This window comes from Rhinolophus sinicus, chromosome 6, assembly GCF_057876585.1.
Source record: "Rhinolophus sinicus isolate RSI-liver-muscle chromosome 6, RSI-T2T, whole genome shotgun sequence".
Taxonomy (NCBI): Eukaryota; Metazoa; Chordata; class Mammalia; order Chiroptera; family Rhinolophidae; genus Rhinolophus; species Rhinolophus sinicus.
This window is the reverse complement of record NC_142506.1, coordinates 23,771,689-23,788,429: the sequence shown is the minus strand read 5'-3', so window position 1 is coordinate 23,788,429 and position 16,741 is coordinate 23,771,689. Positions and strand designations below refer to the sequence as shown.

General features: G+C 36.6%; 1 non-coding gene across 1 annotated transcript; it reads right to left on the bottom strand.

Annotated features, from left to right (window-relative positions):
* Positions 1-11,760: 11,760 nt before the first annotated feature.
* LOC141567999 (U6 spliceosomal RNA) lies at positions 11,761-11,868 on the bottom strand. The gene has a single exon (XR_012491018.2). It is a non-coding gene; the product is annotated as a U6 spliceosomal RNA (small nuclear RNA).
* Between the last annotated feature and the right edge of the window lie 4,873 nt (positions 11,869-16,741).

Sequence of the window (16,741 nt, the reverse complement as noted above, 5' to 3'; positions counted from 1 at the left end):
TTCTACTTTCTTCATGATCAGTGTGCATGATAAGCAGTGCACATGAAATGAAAAGTGTTCTGAGCATCTCTGAGGATGAAAAGTGATTTGTTATGTGAAAAATACCAAAGCTGCTCATAGTTAATCTAGTTATGGATAGATAATTGGTTGGGGGAAAAGACATCATTCTATTACCATGGGCTGCAAAAATTTATGATATTTATTTAGTCTGTGACAAAATCGCTGAATTTTGCCATATAAATATCTTTAGTGGCAGCATTGGGTTAGTAGCCAAGAGCTTGGGCTCTGCAATCAGTGAATTCTCTACTGTGCTTCCCTGAAAATAAGACCTTCCCCGAAAATAAGCCCCAGTTAAGTTGGTCAGCCAGACAGACGTATTTAGTATGTTATGGCGATGTTCCAGAAGATGACATGACTGTATTTGAGTAAATGTAGATTGTTGTACATGAAAACATAAGACATCCCCTGAGAATATGCCCTAATGCGTCTTTTGGAGCAAAAATTAATATAAGACCCGGTCTTATTTTCAGGGAAATACAGTATAAGTCCCGGTCTTGTTTTCGGGGAAACACAGTAGGTGCCAATCCCGGCTTCACTATTTACTAGCTTTCTGACTTTAGGCCTATTGTTTGTTTTCTCCTAAACTTCATTTATTCCATCATAACATGGAGTTAATAGTGTCTATTTCAAAGGGTTGTTCCAAGCATTAAATCATCTCATATAAAATGCTTAGCATGAATATTAGCATAAGCGTTTAGTAAACACACCATAAATGTTAGCTATTACAATGACATAGAGATCTATGGAACAGGTAATTCAGTGAAAGATCTTTCCATGAAAAATGTCCCATGAAAGAATTCTACTTTGGGTAGAGAATTCATTCCAGCAAGTTTAGGGTTGCTGACCTTCCATATTTCAAAATCTGGTGTATAATAAATGGATTTTTACTATATTTTTAAGTTGTTTAAATTATATTTGTATAATTAAGTTCTATTCAAACCTCTGCAGAAACTGGGAAATAGGTCCATAGACTCTCAGGTTTCTTATGAACTCAGTTTGAAAAACCCTAATCTCTTTCCCCTTAGTAGAGATTCACGTAAAAAATTTAAAACTGATCCATTTAGCTGCCTACCCCAGAATCAAAATATGTATCTCATTTTACAGAGACGATCGTACCTTCAAATGGAAGAGTTAATATAAAACTCTCTGAATTAAATTTGAATCTTTTGAGTTAACTTTCTATTTGTGCCACTGAATCTGGCAAGCAGCATTTCTGCTATGCTTGTTATGTACAACAAGAGAGCAGGGCAAAAAGAGTTCCATGTTTAAGTGTGAAAGTCATCAGGAAAGGATTGAGTATTGGCTTCTTCTGACAAACTCTTAGAAGGTAAGTTGATGCTAGTAGGTAAGTAGGTTCCCACAATGCTTAGTGATAATGGTACTTAATACATACTTTCTGAGTGTTTGAATTCAGTTCACTTTGCCTGTTCTTGCTTGCCCTCCCACCCCCACCCCCACGAAGAATACAAACTCATCTGTCTACAAGTATCCCTTAAGGATCTGCTCAGTTGCTATTTTCTTTCTTGGAAAATTTGCCACAGTGTTGATCATTCTCTTTATAGTATCCATGGCCCCTTCTACACAAAATGTGGTAGCTATCCTTTGTAGTGGTTTCACAGATGTTCTTATCACTCCAGTCAGGTGAGGGCATACAATCTATCGCAGATTCTTTTTTCCCCCCTGTCCCACCGGGCTGAATATGTTGTAGGATCTCAGTAAGTGTTTGCTTGTTCATTATACTTGAGTGATTCAAATGTGTGACCTCAAACCTATGATTCTGCAGGTGCTTTGTTAATTGTTTTTGTGAATCAGAGCTGGTATTTCTGTGAATTTATAGTTGGGACACTTTAAACATAAAAATGCAGTGTTTTTATTCCATCAAGTTTAGCCATGCTTTAGTAAGCATGGCTCAAGGCTCCACTAAAGTCTGGGATTTGTGTATCTCCAACTGTTACTAGGGTGTTATTTTCATCTTGGAATGGTAGCAGAAATGTTACTTTACTTCATTTACTCTGAATGATAGAGGGCTCAGTTTGTGTTTACTAAAAAAGGTTTTTAATATCAATTGGAAGGCTATGAGAGGTTCTCTGAGCTCTGTTTTCCATAATTATCCAATTATCTGTGTCTTCCCTCTGTGTTCTCTTATGAGAATCACAGACAATTGTTTAACTCACTGGAACTCAGTACACATTGGAACATTTCATCTCATAGCAATCTACAGTTCAGAAATTGTAATAGCTGGATGACAAGAACTAGTTCTTCAAGATGGAATAAGAAAGGCATGAACGAGGAGGCCAAGAAGACCACCCTGGTGAAGAAAGAAAAGTTCACCCAAAAGATTTTTAGCAATAAACAGTGTCCTGTGGTTTTATTCTTATGCATGAAACCCAGATTTCCTGGAAGAGCCCCACCTAAGGGTTTGGCCCTGCACAAACTATAGTGCCCCAACACAAATGTATCACAGGAGTACAGGCTGGAAGATTCTGTTTGGACCTCCCCCAGTGGCCTGTTCTTGTTGCCTATCCCACAGATTATCTGCTCCCTACTAATTCTCTCATTGTCAGATCTTGCCAACAAACACTGCTCCTGGGTGGATGACTGAAGAAGAAAACAACAAACAAACGAGACAAACAAACAAAAACTCATAGACACAGACAACAGTTTAGTGGTTACCAGAAGGTAAGGGGGGGAGGGATAATGGTAGAAGAGGTTCATGGGGGTCAAATATATGGTGATGGAAGGAGAATTAACTCTAGGTGGTGAGCACACAATGTGATACACAGATGGTATATTATAGAAGTGTACACTTGAAATCTATGTAATTTTATTAACCAATGTCACCTCAAGAAATTTAATTTTAAAAAAGTAGGCGAAAGACAAAAACAAAGTAGGACTAATGACAGAGCTTTTACATTTCAGCAAACCCATGAAGCATTGGATTCCAAAGAGGACCTGGCATAAGAATGTTTCCAAAACTCCTGTTCCAGACATCATGAAAACAGCTGTTTTGGACCTTCTCTTATATCTATCTATCTATCTATCTATCTATCTATCTATCTATCTATCTATCTATCTATCTATCTATCTCTTATTTAGTGTTGCAAGTAGAAGGCAAACTGTTGCCATTGCTGTGAATATGAAAGAGAAACTGTAGTTAGGTTTGCTTTCACAAGGGTCAAGGTCTGAATTTTGCAGGATTTTTCTCCCAAAATATTGCAAGCATACTTCCTATCCCTCTAAAATAGCCTCATCCATTTAAATTTGAGATAAGACTCCCTAGGTTATACTTTTTCCCAATGTCATCTATGTTCAAGGGACTTATTTGATCTCCGTCTAGAGAGACCAAGCACTTAAAAAAAAAAGAATCTCATTCTGAGGCAAAATTCTGCTCTTTTCCAAAAAGTCACTAGAGTTAAAAGCCTTCAGTCTATTTGGAGTCTGCTACTTCTCAGAGGTGGCACAGCACACCGCTGGGAGTGCTCCAGCTGTGATGCGTTCAGAGCAGCACTCCCCACAAACTGATTATATCATCTCTGTGTAACCACACACATTTATTAGAAACTTATAGGAAAATGGTAACGAATACACCCCTGCATAGTCTTTCCATGAGCACTGTAATAGGTTTCCATTGCCTATTACTTCTTGGTAACCAAAGGGAGGTGAAAAGGAAAGAATTAAACTGTTACCCACTTGCAAAGACTCTGGAAGGATTTGCAGACATTAGTAGGGTGGGGGAACACCCGCTCCACCTCTTTTCCCCATTTTTCTTTATTAGGATAGAAATATTGCCTGAGGACATATTAAAGCATATTCTCTCTCTCTCTCTCTCTCTCTCTCTCTCTCTCTCTCTCTCTGTCTCTCTGTCTCTCTCTCTCACACACACACACACACACACACACACACACACACACACACACAATTAACAACAATAAAAGCTCAACCCTGGATCCACAGTCATAACCAGACCCCCTCCCATAATATGCTGCCTCGAATACACAAAGCAGAAACCTTTCCACTCAAACTAGAGATAGGGAACTATGAAGATGAAAGTCTAGTTATCAATAATTCTTTCCTACACCTAATCCGTTTCAGCTATGCTGCAGTTTGATTCCAGTTTCTCATTTTGCCATTAGGTGGGGAGAACAGGAGCCACAATCCTCCAGAACAATTACTCTGCAACTGTGAGTGCAGGAGATTCCCTCTTGGTCAGCTGGACCGGAAGAGACTAGGAATCATGTCCTGGATTGCCGACCGTGACTCTGCAAAGGGCTAACTCCCAAGCAGCAGGGAATCTGTCTCATAGAGGCCCACTAGAAAGTCTCAGAAGCCAGACGATTCGATAGGTAGTGTTGGCATAGAGGTGCAATCTACCTTTTATCTTTTGTATCTCTCCATCTACCTGTCTGTCACCCTATTTTGCCACCTACTGGCATCCTTTCCACTCCAATTCTAGGGAGTTGTACTTCTTCTTGCTCTCCAGATACATAAAACCCCCAGTTATGACCGCTTCTGCCTTCAAAATATTCCCAAATAGTACCTCTTCCCTTCTAATTATGCCTCCCCTACTTTCCTCACAGAAGAATTTCAAGTGGATTTGAAGAGGTCAGTTTGCTGGCTGAACTAATCCACACTTAAGTATGAATAATTGATAAACTTCTTATTACTCCTAGAATGTTCGCATTTTAAGAAGGGTCTGATTACCCAAAAGAATCAATAGCTGGAGACATTTCAGAAACCATGAAGTAAATTAAACCAGGCAATTTGGGGAAGGTTTCCTGGGCGGTAAAGACCATGAGCAGCTGTGTTATTTGGTCCTGGAACAAGGCAAAGTGTGTTGCTGAATAAGCCACGTTGTGAAGGCTGGTATTTGGCAGCCAAAGTGCATGAGCAGTCTCAGTTGGGCATGGGAAAGGAGGGTGTCCTTTGGGGAGGAAACACCACAACATGGGTTAGACCTAGAAAAACTTTACATTTTCCGGGTAACCTCATTTTATTGGTGAGCAAAATTTCAATTAAGGAGCATACTGCCTGAGGAACGCTTGAGTCATTTGGTTGTCCATCAAAAAAGGAGGCTCCAGTGATGGTTGACTTGACATCTGTTATTTCAATTTACTTCTGCTGGAGAAGTGATTATACTTTTGTATCTACTGATGCATTGAATCTTTGGGGCATTTTACAGAAGAAAGAGTGTGAAGTCAGAAAGAGGACGGAAGTGCTGACCCTGGCTACTTGCTTTCTGATCATGAACATGGCGTTTTATCTCTGAGCTTTGGTTACTCATCTGTTCTGATGGGATAATAATGGTAACAGTTACTGTACAGGGTTGTTGTGACTGTGAGTGTTCGCTGAAATGATGCAGAGCTTGGGAAATGGCAAAATTGGAAGGCTCTCTCAAATTTTAGGTCCTTTCTTTCTCAGTCCTTATCAGTTGCTTCTAAAGCCACAGGAGACCTGACACTTGAGATTCATGATATACACTGGACCAGGATGGACTTTACATAATCTTGATTTTTCCGTTTGACTGTTAGTGTGCACATGTGGAGTTAAGGGGAGGAGAGTCTGGAGTCCCTAACTCAAGGCTCTGGCTTTGGGACTGGACCTTGAAATAGAGCTGGTGAATGAAAGATTTGCTTTGCATTGTGCCACCTCAAAAAAGACTATACAGATTTTTCGTCCTCCTCGGTGCCCACTGCATGGACATGATACAGGTCAGGACAGGCAAGAACATTTTACGGCTGTTATTCAGTCTTGCTCATTTAGAGGTAATCGTTGCAGCCCTCACAGAGGCCAAACAAGATCACATGAATGCTCCTCATTTGGGAGATTACCACTCCTACTGGCTTGAAGATCTGAATTTCTAAAGACTGTTCAAATTGTTAAGCCATTACAAGTCTCCATTTAGTCTCTTGGTGACTCCTAATGAAGTCAGTGCAACTTCTCCCTACCCCTCTGGCCAAGGCTACTTCTGTGCACTCCATTTTTTTGTTTGTTTTTTTTTGTTTGTTTGTTTTTCTCTACACATACTTATGTGTCTTTTCCAGAAATGTAACCATAGTTGCATAAATAATTTCCCTATTATGAGCCTAAAGCTAACTATAGGGAAACAAGACAATATAGTCAATGAGATTTTCTTTTTGGCATAGAAAGGATTCGGGACTTCCACAGGGTGCAACAGCATCCTCCTGGGAAACCCTCAGTCACACTAGTGCCGATTTCAACTAGACAATGCTACTGATGACCGAAATTAGAAAATCCCTGTGATACACCAAATTTGAATCATTGCCTAAAATACTGCACTGCATGTATCATTTATACATTTAAAAAGCCAGTTGAAAGAATCTCAAAATGTTTCCTTAGGCAGAAAATACGTCCGTATTTTCAGAGTTGGTAAGACAGCTGTAGTTAGGGGGTAGGGAGTATCAGGTACATCTCACCACAAAGGTATGTGCTTAAGTTTCCTACCAATACTTTAGATCTTCTTGAATAGTTCCATTAATAGAACCCACTCTCTGGTTGAGAGTGAAAGCTAATATTTCTTTTCTTTTCTTTGTCTTTTTGGTGTTTTTTTTTTGCTTCTTGGCATTATTCTGAGCCTTCAGTATAACTATTCATTTTCTCTTTTCATTCATTCTTCCCTTTCTTTCTCCCATATTCCCTCTGAGGTTTTTTGGTCCTACAGTCATAGAACTGGATTGTTCCTGATTCTCAGTGTGTAGCCAAGTGTCATCATTGATCCATGCCCAGCTTCCCTTTTGTATTTAGTTTCTTCATATAATGTTATTCCCTATATTGCCCATTTCCAAATCCATATTCCCTACCATAGATACCTATTCTTGTCTATTTAATGTGAATCCTTCCAAACCAATATATATTTGCATATATATGTGTGTGTATACGAATGTGTGTGTATATAAATATATATATATATATATATATATATGTATATATATAAAATGTACATATAATATTGTTTTAAGTATGTGCTTTTAATTTACAGAAATAGTCTTATTTGATGGACTCTGTTACTTTTTTAATTCAACGTTATGATTTTGTCATAAGTGGAACAAGTTCATTTTTTTGGTATTTCTATTATGTTATCTATTTCCCCCGTTAATGGATACTTAGTTTTTTCTGTCTAGCACAATGTTGCAATGAACATCCTTCATATGTGTCTTTACCAGTATAAGAGGTTTTACTGGGGGGAGATGGTGGTATTTACATCACAGGATTATTATCACTAGGTTTAGAGTAAGCACATAGTCATTTTTGTGATTGTTTCCAATTTTCTGTTTATTATGGCTGCACCATTTTACACACTTCCATGAATATTCTGACTTCCCTACATATTAGTACAGACTGGATAATGCCCAACATTTTACTGTTGCTAAAATTATGGGTAGGAAGTACTGAATCATTGTTGTTTTAGTTTAATATTTCTCTGACTATGAATAAAATGAGAACTTCTTCACTGGTATATCAGGCACTTAATTTTTCTGTTTATAGATTGTATATTCATATTCTCTGCCAACTTTACTGTTGGGTTTCTCATATTTTTCTTGATGATTTACCAGAGATCCTTGTATAGTATATACATTCTTTGCCAGATGCAAATATTTTCTCTGGATCTGTCACGAGATTTAACCAAATCTATTAAACTCCTCCTCTGTGGTTTGTGCTTTTGCATCTTAAGATCCTTTCTTGATGCTGTGAAGATATTCTTCTATATTTTTAATAGTAACTTTTAGTTTTATCTTTAATGTTTAATATAATACTTAAGCTCATGCACTGTAATAGGAGAAATCAAAAGGAATAAGTATGAGGGTTAGCAAGGAAGTTAATATAATTATTTACGTAGAATATAAGAATCAGCAGAAAAATATTAGAACTAGTAAAAATTAAACAAGATGGCTATATATGAAATCAGCCACTTCTAAAACTGGATTTAACATTGGAAAATCTATCCAATTCACTATGTTAACAGAATAAAGGAAATAAATCATGTGATCATCTTGACAGATGTAAGAAAAGTATTAGATAAATTCAACAGACAATAATAAAAATTTTTATAGTAAAACCCCACCAAATTCATTTGAAATATTGTCACATTACCCCTGAAACAACAGCATTCCTCTTTACCACTAATTATTAAACAAAGTATAAAACCACACACAATGATAATAAATTTAAGAAAACTAATAAGACTTTTACAGGGAATTTTTTTTATAGATTTTCTTTTTATTAGTTTCAGGTGTACAAAACAATGTAATAGTTAGACATTTACACCCCTCACAAGTGATAACCCCTCTCTCCCAATCTACTACCTACAGGGAAATAATTTAACACACTATTAGATAACACAGAAGAAGAGCTGAATGAATGCAGAGATATACCATATCTTTGAATGGGAAGACAGCATTGTAAAGATAATATTTCTTTTCAATCTAATTTATAAATTTAATGCAATTCAAATAAAAATTCCAGGTATCTATAAATATGTAAAACAAATTGGAAAAGTAAAGTAAAGATGAGAGATAACACTTAAGATATAAATGTTTATTACAAATATATAATAATTAAATTACTCTAGCCTGGTGCAGGACACCATGCCGATGTACACATGGGAAATTTATAAGGATAGCTTAGCTATGTAAATCAGTTATGAAGTAATGGATTATTAAAAATTAATGTTGACATATAATAAGAACAACAGCAACTGATACTTATTGGACACTTACTATGTTCCAGCACTGCTCCAAATGTTGAAATACATTTATAAACTCAATCTCCTCATAACCATATGATGTAGGTAATATTTTTAGCATCATTTTATAGATGACAAAATTGAGGCACAAGCACAGAGAGATTAAGTAACTTGACGATTCCGAGCAGGCTTTCCAACCCAGGCAGTTTAAGTTCAGTGTCCATGATCTTAGCCACTATTCTAGACAGCTGTCTCATAGCTATGTTGGCTCATTCCAAGCAGAAAAATAAAATTAGATTCTCACTTTAAACCATATGCAAAAAAATAACAATTTTTTAAAAACCTGTAACATAATCTAATATTTCTGGTCACTGGTTTCAGGTGGGTGGTAACTAACTCTTCCTAATATGATCCTGAAAACTCTAAATTTCTTGGAATCTCTTATTGACATCAGGATGTTCGTTTTTAATTTGAGTTTTCCCACTTGCTGTGTTTAATAGCTGACAGAAGAAACAAATTTGCTTTACCAAGAAACACATCTGCTTTACTAATTAATAGAAGTTTTAACTATTACATTACAGGAAGAAAGTAAAAAAAGAAGTGATGGATCATGCCTAATCCACGTCAGAATAGAACTCGCCATCTGGAAACACTGTATAAAATTGGGGACAGATAAGATGGACTGCTGAAAGGGAATTTTTGACCCAGAATATTGAGACATACATCCATGAGAGCTCTTGGGGCATGTTAGCTAAATGTCAGAGTGCCTCTTTTTAAATTTAATTTATTGGGGTGACATTGGTTAATAATATTATATAAGTTACAAGTGTATAATTTGAATACATCATCTGTATGTTGCATTGTGTGCTCATTGCCCAGAATCTAGTGTCCCTGTCTCACCATATATTTGACCCCCTTTACCCTCTTCACCCTTCCCTTACCCCTTTCCCCTTTGTTAATCACCATTCTGTTGTCCATGTCTATGACTTTGTTTCTTTCAGTTTTACATTCCTTATATGACTGAAATCATATGGTTCTTGTTCTTTTCCATCTGACTTATTTTGCTTAGCATGATAGTCTCAAGGCCCATCCACGTTGTTGCAAATGGTAATATTTCATCCTTATCCTTTCTTATGGCTCAGCAGTATTCCATTATATATATGTACCATATCTTCTTTATTCAGGATGCATCTTGAATATAAATTCTGGCAAGAAGCAAAAAGTACTCTCTAATGATATAGTCTGAAAATAAGGGTGCATACCTAGAAATCCATAAATTCATCTCTACCTCTCAATCAGTTGGAATAAAATCGATAATACCCATGTGGATTCAAGATGCCAACATTGAAATGGATAAAGTTTCAGTGGATAAAAATATCTAAAAAGTTTACTTTTGTTTACATTTATATTAACATGTTTATATTTGTATTAATTTATATTAATCTCTGGCACAACTAAACTCTCTGGAGCTTTGGCATTTCCTCATCTCTTCCGCATTTACCTCTATTGACTTTTACTCAGTACCATATATATATGTAAAATTTTTCCCTTCTCCCCAAGGGCAAAGTTGGAGTTTAAATAAGCAGAGTACAGACAGGAAATTCAATCTTTCCTTGAATTTCTCACAAAATTGTATGGGAGTCCAAGAACATAAACTACCATGATTATATTAAAACCTTGTATCCTCTCTCGTACATATCTCTTAATTCCTGGGGGCTTTTCCCTCATGTGTCACAAACAGCTATTCTTCATGCCATTCTGTCCTGAACAATGTGACATTATGCACATCTTGCTCCAAACACATTATGGAAGTCCTGAGAAATGGAACATTTCTTTCGTGATGAGTGCTTGAATGCTTTTCTTAACAATCTATTCACACAACTTTTTCCTTGGATGGTGTTGGAGGAGTAAGAAGAAAAAGAACTAAGAAGACAATGTAGGTGTGCAAGGAATGAAGACTGTTAGTTATGTGGGCATATATATGCCTATGCTTTCTCCTCTTCTTAGTCCACCAGAGGTAACATTTCTGTCACCCTCCTTCTAGATAAAAGTTGGCAAAGAAGAGAGAGTAAAAGGAAGGGCCTGGAAGCACACCTAAAATTCCTTCAAAGAAGCCCAGATAGTTTTGATTTGCCACTTGGGAAACACTTTTTTTTAAGTTGGCTTCCTATAAACATAGTAATATTTAGCCCTGTAACTACAGCCAATTTTGAGACCTTAGATCTGCCTTCTGAACTCTTTGTTCTACTTGAAAATCATACTGGGAAATAAGAGGCTAGAAACTCAACTAGATTGAAGGAAATGTCTGTTCCCAAGCTCCACTCACCTCATTTTTTATTTGTGAAGAATTTTTAATATTGCTTAGTTTTAAAGGGTCAATAGAACTGTAGGAAAAAGTAGAAAAGACTATGATTTTTTAAAATTGTGATCAAATTGTACAATTGGTAAGCTGATTGTAACAAATTAGTTTCAAGTGCTCTATAATTACCCAATTTCAAATTCCCTGTCAAGACTTTAGGACTGGAGGCAAAAAAAAAAATATGTGTGAATTTCAATCTGCCATTGCAAATATCTACTTAAAATCAGTGTCACATATTTGGAGAACATAGCTCAAGTTCCACCCAGAGAATGTTAGTTAATAGCCTAGCCTAAAAGTGATGTAAATAATCAGTTATCAAGACACTCCAAATTGTAAGTGACCAAGAGAATAAGTAGCCACTGGTTTTGCGGAATCTTTAGGAATAATGGTGTGATAATCCTCCTAAGCCACCCAAGCTGAGATTATGATTCTGAATATGCTTTTATGATTTAGAAAGGGCCTGGACTATTATCTTGTTACTGCATATATAGTAAATGCTTTCTGTAAACCCACCAAATCTCATCTACCAACTTCTTCCATAAAACCAAGCGTTTATGCCTGTCATCACGGCAAATCCCAGGGAACCGCAGGAACGTCTAGGGGTTATTTCACTCATGTTTTCTGTCAACCAGATTGCAGTATCAGTGCTAACAGCCCTTTTTATTTTGTGTGTCATCCTTGCGCAGGGGCCATGCTAATCTTCTCTGTATCGTTCCAATTTTAGTATATGTGCTGCCGAAGCGAGTACAGCCCTTTTTATTTTTAAACAAGAGTATTATAATGAACCATTTGGGGATTCTAGATACACCATTCTTAAAACTATGGATCTTCCTAAATGATTGATCTGATTTCTCACTATTTGCCGGTGTTTCACAGGATGCATTTACTTAGTTACATTGTCTGTAATCGGTGTGTGTCCATTCCTTCACTCCTATATAGACTGGGGAAGAATGATTCTTCACATGCCCTCCCTGACTATGGAGTTAGTTACCTCCCAGGAGATACTGATTGTATGAGGGCAGAGGAAGCCTGATCCAGCACAATGTCATGTTTCCTGCACTTACTGTGGGGAAGGCGGCTTGGGATGAATGAAATTGGCCTTAGCAAGTTGTGTTCAATGCATTTGTGTAGCATTGAACACAGCTGTTTTAGTGCACAGCCGCTGGGCGTGCAATGTCACATGACTTGAAACTGATCTCAAAGGTCAGATCCAGAATCTGTGGAAGAGATTGTGTACTCGCATCTAGTATTATTCTCATGAGTGTGGAAGAATGTCATTCTGTTTTCTCTTTGTGCTCTGTTTTCATCTCTGTTTCCCCTTTCTTGCCTTCTGTGGATTACTTGAGGTTTTTTTTAATCCAATTTGATTATTTAGTGTTTTTGTGTATGTACTTGTGTAAGTTTTTTAGTGCATGCTCTAGGTGTTATATTTACCTAATGTAATAGTCTATTGGTGTCATCATTTGACCAGTAAGAGTAAAGTGTAAAAACCTTCCCTCCCTTTGTGTCCCTTTACTCTCCTCTGTTTATAACTGTCTCAAATATTTGCTCTACTTACATTTAGAACATCAGACAGTGTTAATAATTTTTGCTTCAACTCTAGAACTTAGAAAACTCAAGAGGAGAAGGAAAACCTATTTTATTTACCCATATTTTTGCATACTGTATTCTTTCTTCCTTCTCGATGTTACAAGGTTTCTTTAAAAAAATCATTCAGTTGATGTTTAGAGTACTTCTTTCAGCCATTCTTTTAGGGTAGGATTTTTGAAAACAAATTCTCTTAGATTTTTTTTCACTGGATAATGTCTGATTTTCCCTTCATTTCTGAAGAATATTTTCACTGGGTATAGGATTCTGGATTGATAGGTCTTTCAGCACTTGAAAAACATCATTCCACTTCTTCCTGGCCTCTGTGGTTTCTGATAAAAAAATCTGCTATTATTTGAATTGCTTTTTCCCTATAGTTGAGGTATTATTTTTCTCTCTCTGCTTTCAATAATTTTGTCTTTAGTTTACAGAAGTTTGACTATGATGTGGTTTGGTGTGAATTTATTTAGGTTTACCATGTTTGGGATTCATTCAGCTTCGTGAATCTGTAAGTTGACGTCTTCTGCCAAATTTGGGAAATTTTCAGTCATTATTTCTTTGAGTACTTTTCCATTCCTGTTTCCTTTTTCTTCTTCTGAGACTCCAATGACATGAATGCTAGATCTTTTGTCCCAAAGCTCTCTGATTCATTTTTAGGTCTATTTTCTTTTTGTTGTTCATATTGAGTAATTTTTATTGTTCTATAATCTACTTCACTGATTCTTTTCTCTGTCATTTCCATGCTGCTATTAAGCCTATCGAATTTAAAATTTTTAGTATTATATTTTTCAGTTCTAATTTCCATTTGATTGTCCATTATACCTCTATCTATTTGCTGAGACTCTATTTTTTAAAAATTGTTTCAGGTACATTTGTAACTGCTTGTTGAAGCATTTTTGTGATATTTACTTTATAATCTCTGTGAGAAAGAGGTTTCATCTCATTGTTGGTACGTATTGTCTGTCTTCATTGAGCTCTTCCTGGTTCTTGGTATGCAAGTGATTTATGATTGAAATCTGGACATTATGGGTAGTATGTTATGAGAACTTGGATCATATTTCAACCTTCTCTTAGCGAGCTTCCTGTAACACAGCAAGGAGGAGTGCTGCCTTCTTACTGTCAGATTGGAGTGAGTAGAAGCAGATTCCCATTAGGCTTCTGTTGTCACCTGAGGGAGGTGCTCCTTGTTACTGCTGAGTTCTAGCTCCTTACCAGGCCTCCACTGACATGACAGCACGGATTTTACCTCATTATTACTGGGCAGTGGTAAAAACCTTGACTAACTACTAGGCCTCCTTTGATGTCACTCCGCTGGGGAGAGGGTGGGGTCCCTTGCTGCTGCTGAGTAAACCCCGGCTTGACATGTGGTCTCCACTGGCTCTGTGAGGAATGGGGAGCCCTAGTAATACCTTGGGGGATGAAAATTCCAGCCCTCTACTTAGCCTTCTCTGATAGCACCCTGGTGGCAGGGTTGAGGCAGCTCTTTACAGTCTGTCAAGGGTGGAAGTCTAGACTCCTCACTGGGCCTTTGTACTTATGAGTGAGGGTGGGGCATGGTATTTTTTCTGTTGTGTTTGGCTGTAACCAGTTATTTTCCAAGTGTTTCCTGTCTTGCTAAACTTCTCTCCTTGTCCTTTGGCTAGAGAGCAGCCTATTTGTTTTTCTTGTTTTTGGTGGGGGGAGGTTCTAGGGCTCACAGTAGGTGAGATTTAATTAGATTTAATTAAGTTTACCCTTTCTTCCAAGTGAGTATAATACAGAGAAAGAGGATCAAAAGAGTTGAGAAGGCAAACAGGGAAATGATAATGGAGATGGAATCTCAAATAAGTAAGGAAGGAAATGAAGACAAGGAGAAAGAGTGAGGGCCACTGGAAAGATGGCAGAATCAACGAATCCTAGGTCATTGTGAGGTCAAAGACTTATTAAATCTGATGTTTAGAGTATAAGCTGGAAAGATGGGTGATGGTCATCAGAAAATGGGATTCTTAAAATGGAGGCTGTAGAGGGAGTGCATCAGTTATGTTGGTAAGGTCCATGGTGTAATTATGCTGATAGCATTAGTAAAATGAAATTCAAGATCTTTGCAGAAGAGGGATTACAAATGTCTACATAAGAAACATTCAAACCTGTAAGAAATTTTTGAGTTTGTTTGAGCCAAACTTGCTACATATGCCAGGGAGCAAGATATTAAGTGCTCTTTTGTGTTTTTGTTTTGGTTTGGTTTTGTTTTGGTCTGTGCCCATTGATGTTTCTGGGTTATCAGCTTCTTTGTCTCAAAGTCTGGGATGTATGACTCAAAAAGAAAACCCAAGGTACGCATCATCATATTGATTCTTGGGTCTCTTGCTGATCTGCCATCTTCCGTTCATCTTTAAGAAGCTTCTTACATTTGTTTTACGTATAGTGTCCAAGGTTTTTATCAGTACTTAACAGGGAAAATGGGGAAAAGTATGTCTTCTCCATCTTCTTGGAAGCAGAAGTCCCTGCAAAGGCTTTTTAGCTATTCACTATAACAAGACATGAAACACTTCTCATTAAAAGTCCCACATTTCTTGGTTATGAAAGAACACCTCCATCATGAACTTCAGTGCTCCTTGTAATGTTGAAGAAACTATTTCGACTCAACAAAATAATATTAAGGAAAATATTTTGGAAGGTCTCTTCACTCATGTTGAGAACATCAAATCTATCACTTCCTTTTTTTACCCATCATGTCCCTATTTGAATTTTCTTGCAAATACCACACTGGCATCTTGGTTTGAGCTTTGAGAGTTCTTGGTTTCACTGTCGTTTTTATTATTCAAATACTAGATGCAAGTTGTTCTTAGTCTTCATTGTAATAAGTGTAACCAGTGTGTTGAGCTGGGTGATAACAATACAAATTTGTGGGAAAAGGCCAAGTTTTTTGGTAGATATTTTGGAGAAATGTAGCACTGTCTACGGTGAGGAAAAATTTCGATTTGTATATTATATTCTATATGAAGTTGATCCAGAGGCCTGCTTCTGGACCATTTATTTATTAGGTTTTTTTTTTTTGGTCTTAGATCAATTCTATTCTACTCCTTTTATTGCTATGGCCTTCCAGTATGTCTCAATACCTGGTAGAATGAGTCATGACTATTTGGAGATTTATTCTTCCATATAAACATTAAAATGTTTGTGAAGTTTCTCTAAAAACTTCTTCAGACTTTTTAAAAATTGGTATTGTGTTGAGTTTAAATAGGGTATATTTATTCAGTTCTTTTCTGATAGTTAAATGTGCTTGTACATGTTCCTTATAAATACCTTATTCATCGTCTTTAGATTACCCCCACTTCCTAATTGTTGTTTTTTTTTTCTATAATGTGATAGTACATTTACAATCTTGATGAATTCTCTTACTGGTTCCAGTAGTTTGTTGGGTTTTTTTAAAAAACGATCATACCATTGGGAAATAATGTCTTGCACTTTCCCCTGCAATTATCATAACACTTTCTCTCTTTTCTTTCTTCCTGCAGTTGTTAGGATGTTCATTGTTAGTATGCTGTATAACAGTAGAAAAAATGGAAATTCTTATTTGTTCCAGTTCTTAAAGGGAATGTACTTTAACTGTGGGCTTTTAGTAGATAGTCTTTATCAAGTCAAGAAAATTTCTTTCGTTCCTAGTTTTCTGAGAGCTTAGTCATAAATATGTATTGACCCTTATCAAATATGATTTTTCTTCATTTATTGAGAGGATCATATAATTTTCGTTCTTTTATTTTATTAGTGTTATGAATTGCATTAATAAGTTTCTGATGTTGAACTGTCTTGGATTGTTTGAATACATGACATTGGATCATGGTATATTAATGTTTAAATAAATTGATAAATTCAGTTTGATAGTTTATTTAAGGATTTTTGCATGTTTAAAATGTTCATAGTTAAACATACCTATACTTTCCCCCCTCTATTGTTCATATCCATTTTTAGACTCAAGGTTACATTAGCTTCATAAAATGAGTTGGGCATTGTTCCCCTTCTATTTTTCTGGAACAACTTGTAGGAGAAAGGGA